Consider the following 6,365-nt stretch of genomic DNA (forward strand, 5'->3'; position numbering starts at 1 on the left):
TGGGGGAACTAATCTTACAAACCACGCAGGGTGGCCAAAAATAACCAAGTAAATAAAAATGCTCCTACTATCCCACCTCCTCTTCCTTACACTAAATTCTTTCTCCTTCCCAGTTTGAAAAGTTGGCTACACTTTCTAACTTTCTGCTCACCCCACAGCCACCTCCAATCAGGCTCCTCCTACCCCATCACTTCTCTGAAGCTGTTCTCCCCAAAGTCACCAATGACTGACACAATGCTGAATCTAGTGGGCAAGTCTCAACTCTTATGTTGCCTGACTTCTCAGTAGTATAGCACACTTGATCAATACCTACTTATGTTGTTCACAGTTTTTTTGAGGTATAATTTATATGCATATGTTAAAAGTATATAGTTTGATGAGTTCTGGCATAAACATATGCTTATCACACAGTCTATCACCACCATCAAGACAATGAACACATCCATCACCTCCCAAAGTTTCCTTATTCCCCTTGGTTAAAACTTTCCATCCCTCTCCACTTCCTCCCCTCTGCCCCCATTTCCAGGAAGCCACTGGTCTGCTTTCTGTCATCACAATCTATAATCTACAGCTTTGCTTTCTCTAAGATTTTATATAAATGAAATCATTTTGGTCTGGCTTCTTTTACTCAACATAGTTACTTAGAGATTCATTCAGGCTGTTGAGTGCATTGAAAAATCTATTCTTTATTATTGTGGAGTAATATTCACTGGGTGGATATATTACAATTTGTTTATCTGATCATCTGTTGACGGACATTTGGGTTGTTTCCTATTTTTTATTATAGCACAGAAAGGTTCTGTGATCATTCACATGCAAGTCTTTGTAGGAATAAACTTCCATTTATCTTGGGAGATAACCTAAGAACCATATGATAGATGTAGGTTTAACTTCCATTTAACTTTTTGACAAATTAAAAAACTGTTTTCCAAGTAGTTGTACCATTTTGCATTTTAAAAAGGTATGTATGAGGGTTATAGTTGCTCCACATTTTCATCAATACTTGACATGATCAGTCTTTATTATTTTAGCCATTACTGTAAGTATATAGTGGCATTCCCTGGTGGCTCAGAGGGTAAAGCATCTGCCCGCAATGTGGGAGACCTGGCTTCGATCCCTGGGTCGGAAGATCCCCTGGAGAAGGAAATGGCAACCCACTCTAGTATTCTTGCCTGGAGAATCCCATGGATGGAGGAGCCTGGTAGGCTACAGTCTAAGCGGTCGCAAAGCGTCGGAAACGACTGAGCAACTTCACTTAGTGGCATTTTATTGTGGTTTTAATTTGTATTTCTCTAAATACTAATTTGTGTTTCTCTAAGGACTAAGGACTGGGCTTCCCTGGTGGCTCAGAGGTTAAAGCATCTGCCTGCAATGCGGGAGACCTGGGTTTGATCCCTGGGTCCGGAAGACCCCCTGGAGGAGGAAATGGCAACCCACTCCAGTATTCTTGCCTGGAGTAGCCCATGGACGGAGGAGCCTGGTGGGCTACAGTCTACCGGGGACGCAAAGAGTCGGACACGACTGAGCGACTTCACTTTCACTTTCAAGGACTAATGATTTGAGCATTTAAAAATGCACTCATTTACATCTATATATCTTTTTGTTGGAGTGTTCAAATCACTTGACTGTTTAAAAAACTGGGTTGCTTTCTTAATCTTGAGTTTGGGGAGTTTTTAAAATATATATTCTGACTACAAGTCCTTTATCAGACATGTGATATGTAAATATTTTCTCCCAGCCTTTATTTATCAAAGAAAAGAAGTCAACAATTTAGATAAAGTCTAACTTATCAATTCGTTAGTCTATGGATTATGCTTTTGGTATTGTACCCATTTCTTTAAATGTCTTTATAATCCATTCTATTACATTACATCCACTGGATTCCCTCTGGTATACGCGTGTGTGCTCAGTTGTGTCTGACTCTTGCAACTCCATGGACTGTAGCCTGCCAGACTCCTATACCATGGGATTATCCCTGCAAGAATACTGGAGTGGGTTGACATTTCCTCCTCCAGAGGATCTTCCTGACCCAGGGATCAAACCCACATCTCCTGTGGCTCCTGCATTGACATATGGATTCTTTACCACTGAGCCACCAGGGAAACCCCTCCTTCTGGTGCCAGTTATCAATTTATTGCCTCTCAGATCCAATTCATCTTTTTTGCCTACTCTGTGAGAGTGAAAATAGACCCTTTAATATCCTCTTCTTTGGCATGTGGCAGGATGTTAAGCTTTGTCAATAGATGGTACTGGAGAGACACTGAAAAAGGAAAGGGGTTTGGTGTCCTAGCTCTGTAGACTTCTGTAGCATGCTTGGCTCCTGCCGTGCCAGACTACTGTGATCCACACAGCTTCTCCAGTGCCTGGATCCATCATCATTCAGTTGCTCACAGCCTCCCCCAGCAACCCTCCCGTTAGGTTTTGTAGCAGAGTGCCTCCAGGGAGACATCTCTCTGTGGGACAGCTTTCCTCAGCACAGTGGATTTCCATCAAATTCCACTAATGCAGCAGAAAGTGACTTTTTTGCCCTTCATTGTGCAATATGCTCTAACAAGGTCTGGGCTTCAGTCTGGAAGTGGAAGGGGTCTTTTCCTTGGGAGTTCCATCTCTGCCTCAGGTAGAAGCTATTATATGTTGTATTGTGTTGTATTATTTATATTTTACCTGCTATTAAAGCACAAGTCAGAATCAAGATTGCTGGGAGAAATATCAATAACCTCAGATACACAGATGACACCACCCTTATGGCAGAAAGCTAAAAGGAACTAAAGAGCCTCTTGACAAAAGAGGAGAGTAAAAAAGCTGGCTTAAAACTCAACATTCAATAAACAAAGAACATGACATCTAGTCCCATCACTTCATGACAATGGAAACAGTGACAGACTTTATTTTCTTGGGCTCAAAAATCATTGCAGGTGGCGACTGCAGCCATTAAATTAAAAGATGCTTGCTCCTTGGAAGAAAAGCTATGACAAACCCAGACAGAGTATTAAAAAGCAGAGATATTGCTTTGCCAACAAAGGTCCATCTAGTGAAAGCTATGGTTTTCCAGTAGTCATGTGTGGATGTGAGAGTTGGACCACAAAGAAGGCTGAACATCAAAGAATTAAAATGCTTCTGAGCTGTGGTGTTGGAGAACTCAAGAGGCCGTTCGACTGCAAGGAGATGAAATCAGTCAATTCTAAAGGAAATCAGTCCTGAATATTAACTGGAAGGACTGATGCTGAAGCTGAAGCTCCATTATTTTGGCCACCTGATGTGAAGAGCTGACTCACTGGAAAAGACCCTGATGCTGGGGAAGATTGAAGGCAGGAGGAGAAGGGGATGACAGAAGAAGAGATGGTTAGCTGGCATCACCAACTCAAGGGACATGAGTTTGTGCAAGCTCTGGGAGATGGTGAAAGACAGGGAAGCCTGGCGTGCTGTAATCCATGGGGTCACAAAGAGTAGGAAACATGACTGAGTGACTCAACAACAATGACAACCTGCTATTACAATTTTAAATATTGGTCATATTTTTTAGCTGTTCTTTTAATCTTCTTTAGAGTTCTCTTTACTCCTTACTCCAGTACTCTTTACTCCAGTACTCTTGTCTGGAAAATCCCAAGGATGGAGGAGCCTGGTAGGCTACAGCCCATGGGGTCGCAAAGAGTTGGATACGACTGAGCGACTTCACTTTACTCCTTACTAGCCCATGGGTTGGCAAACTGTCCCAGGGGCCAAATACAGCCCACTGCCTGTTTGCATAAATAAAGTCTTATTGGAACACAGTCATGCTCATTCATTTACATATTGCCTACAACTGTTTTCATGCTACAATAGCAGAGTTGAGTAACTACAAAAGAGATTTTTTTTTTCTCTACAAGTCTAAAATATTTTTCTCTACAAGAAAAGTTTAACCACCCCTATACAAGTCAGTTCATTATTCCAGGCCCCCATTATGTTTAATAGTTCTTCATGTTAAACTTTCCCTGTTCGAATTTACTGTGTAACTTTCCTAATCTGCTCAGACCCAATCTAACATGTCTCCAACCTCTCTGTCTCCCTTTCACAGACCATTTCCGAGCTTAGCTTCCTCTAGCTATCCTATAATATGAGTGCTCCTCAAGGCCCTCCTCTACTTTCTCTAACTTCCTTTCCAAATGACTTATCTGCTTACCTGTCTTCAGTCATCAGGTCTGTGGAATTAACTAAAGAAACCTTGGTTTTTAATCTAGGTTCTATGAATGAAACTGTATGCAAATTTTGTGTGGATGCACAAATGTGCATATGTATAAGAAGCTCTCTAGCCTCATCTTTTGGCACAATGGCACAATGGCACAATAGCTAAGGGCACAGACCCTGGATACAACCTGCTTAAGTTTGAATCCCAGCTCTGCCACTATGGCCTGGGCTAACATATTTAACCTTGCTGTTGTTTCAGTTTCCATGTCTATAAAAGAGGGAATATTGTAGTATTAATACCTACCTCAGAGAGTTGTTACGAGAGGTAATGTAGTTAGTAGATACAGAGCCCTTCCCTGGTGGCTCAGACGGTAAAGAATCCACCTGCAATGCAGGAGATCCAGGTTGGATCCCCAAGTCGGGAAGATCCCCTGGAGAAGAAAATGGCAATGCACTTCAGCATTCTTGCCTGGAGAATTCCATGGACAGAGAAGACCAGTAGACTACAGTCTATGGGGTCGCAAAGAGTCAGACACTGCTGAAGCAACTTAGCACACATGGCACGTAATAAACACTATATAAGCACTGGGTCTTATTGCCATTTCTGGCACTGCCTCTAGCCTCTGTGGCCTAAATAGATCAACGTTTTCCGTTGTTCTAGTGGCCCCTGTTTTACCTTTGTGTGCTCACTCAAGTCCTCTGCTTAGAGAATTCTTGCCTATATGTTGCTTACCCACTAACTTCTGACCTTTTTCAGGCTTCAACTCAAAGAGGTTGAGCTGTTTCCTCAAAGTCTTCCTGATTTCCAGATCAAAAGGGGTCTCCTGCTATAACCTCCCAAAACTTTCTCTATTTCCCCTTGTAAACCTCACCACAATTTTTTCATAGTAATCACTTGTTGCAGAGGTAATTTCTCCCTGGGTCCTTCCTGGACCTCAGCACAGTGCCTAATACATTGCAGGAATACCATAAAGTGAAAGTGCTAGTTGCTCAGCCATGTCCAACTCTTTGTGACCCCATGGACCATAGCCTGCCATGCTCCTCTGTCCATGGAATTCTCCAGGCAAGAATACTGGAGTGGGTTGCCATTTCCTTTTCAAAGGGATCTTCCCAACTCAGGGATCGAACCAGGGTCTCTTGCATTGCAGGTGGATTCTTTATCATCTGAGCCACCAGGCAAGCCCAGGAATACCATAAACATTTGTCAAATAAATGAGTGAATGTATAGGAACAAAACATGGGACAAATATTGTTTCTGTTGTTTAGTCTTTAAGTTGTGTCCAGTTCTTTTGCAACCATGGACTATAGCCCATCAGACTCCTCTGTCCATGGAATTCTTCAGGCAAGAATACTGGAGTGGGTTGCCATTTCCTTCTCCACGAGGTCTTCCTGACCCAGGGATCGAACCTGCTTCTCTTGAATTGGCAGGCGGGTTCTTTACCATTGACTCACCAGGGAAGCTGATTCAAATATTAGATAACCCAATAATTAGCGTGTGACAAAATATGATGACTATTAGATAATCAAATTTGTGTTGTGTGAAGGAAATACTCTCCTTGCCAAGTGCTGTAAAATACACTGGTTTAAACTGAGCCCGGAACATGTGTCTTTCAATCAAATGGAAATGAATTGTCCAGAAGAACAAGAATACATTACTGAGTGCAGTCAGGAATCACAGACAGATGATGACTTAAAACATTCCCCACCTGAAAACATTCATTCTCTGGAAACAAGAAAGTCCTCAGATGGCAGAGCTAAAAGGAATGACTAATCAGGGAACCTGCTTGTTCCCAGAGAATTTCCATGGCTTTATTCAAGATAGGATTAAATACTTTCCCGAGTAGGCAAAACCAACTGTGCTAATCTGAGAAATCCACTGCCACGCTGGGAGTTAAAATAACTAACCCAAGTCTTCAAGAAAACTATATTCTATCTTCAGTTAACACTCAAACACCAGGAAAATTATACTTTCTATTTCATGATATGTTTTTATTTTATTGAATAAAATAATTCAAAAGACACGAAGTGATTCTCCTGTAACGTCTCCAGGGACGGATTGCTTCTGCTCCTTTGGGTGAAGGAATCCCTAAAGAATCTCTCCCCTCTTCGCCCCCCCGACCCCCACCCCCAACTGTCAGACTCCAACCGCTCCTCTCCCTTGTAATCAGCGTTGGAACATTTTCCTGGCGCCAATATTTGAC

The sequence above is a fragment of the Dama dama genome, chromosome 12 (genome assembly GCF_033118175.1).
Source record: "Dama dama isolate Ldn47 chromosome 12, ASM3311817v1, whole genome shotgun sequence".
Taxonomy (NCBI): domain Eukaryota; kingdom Metazoa; phylum Chordata; class Mammalia; order Artiodactyla; family Cervidae; genus Dama; species Dama dama.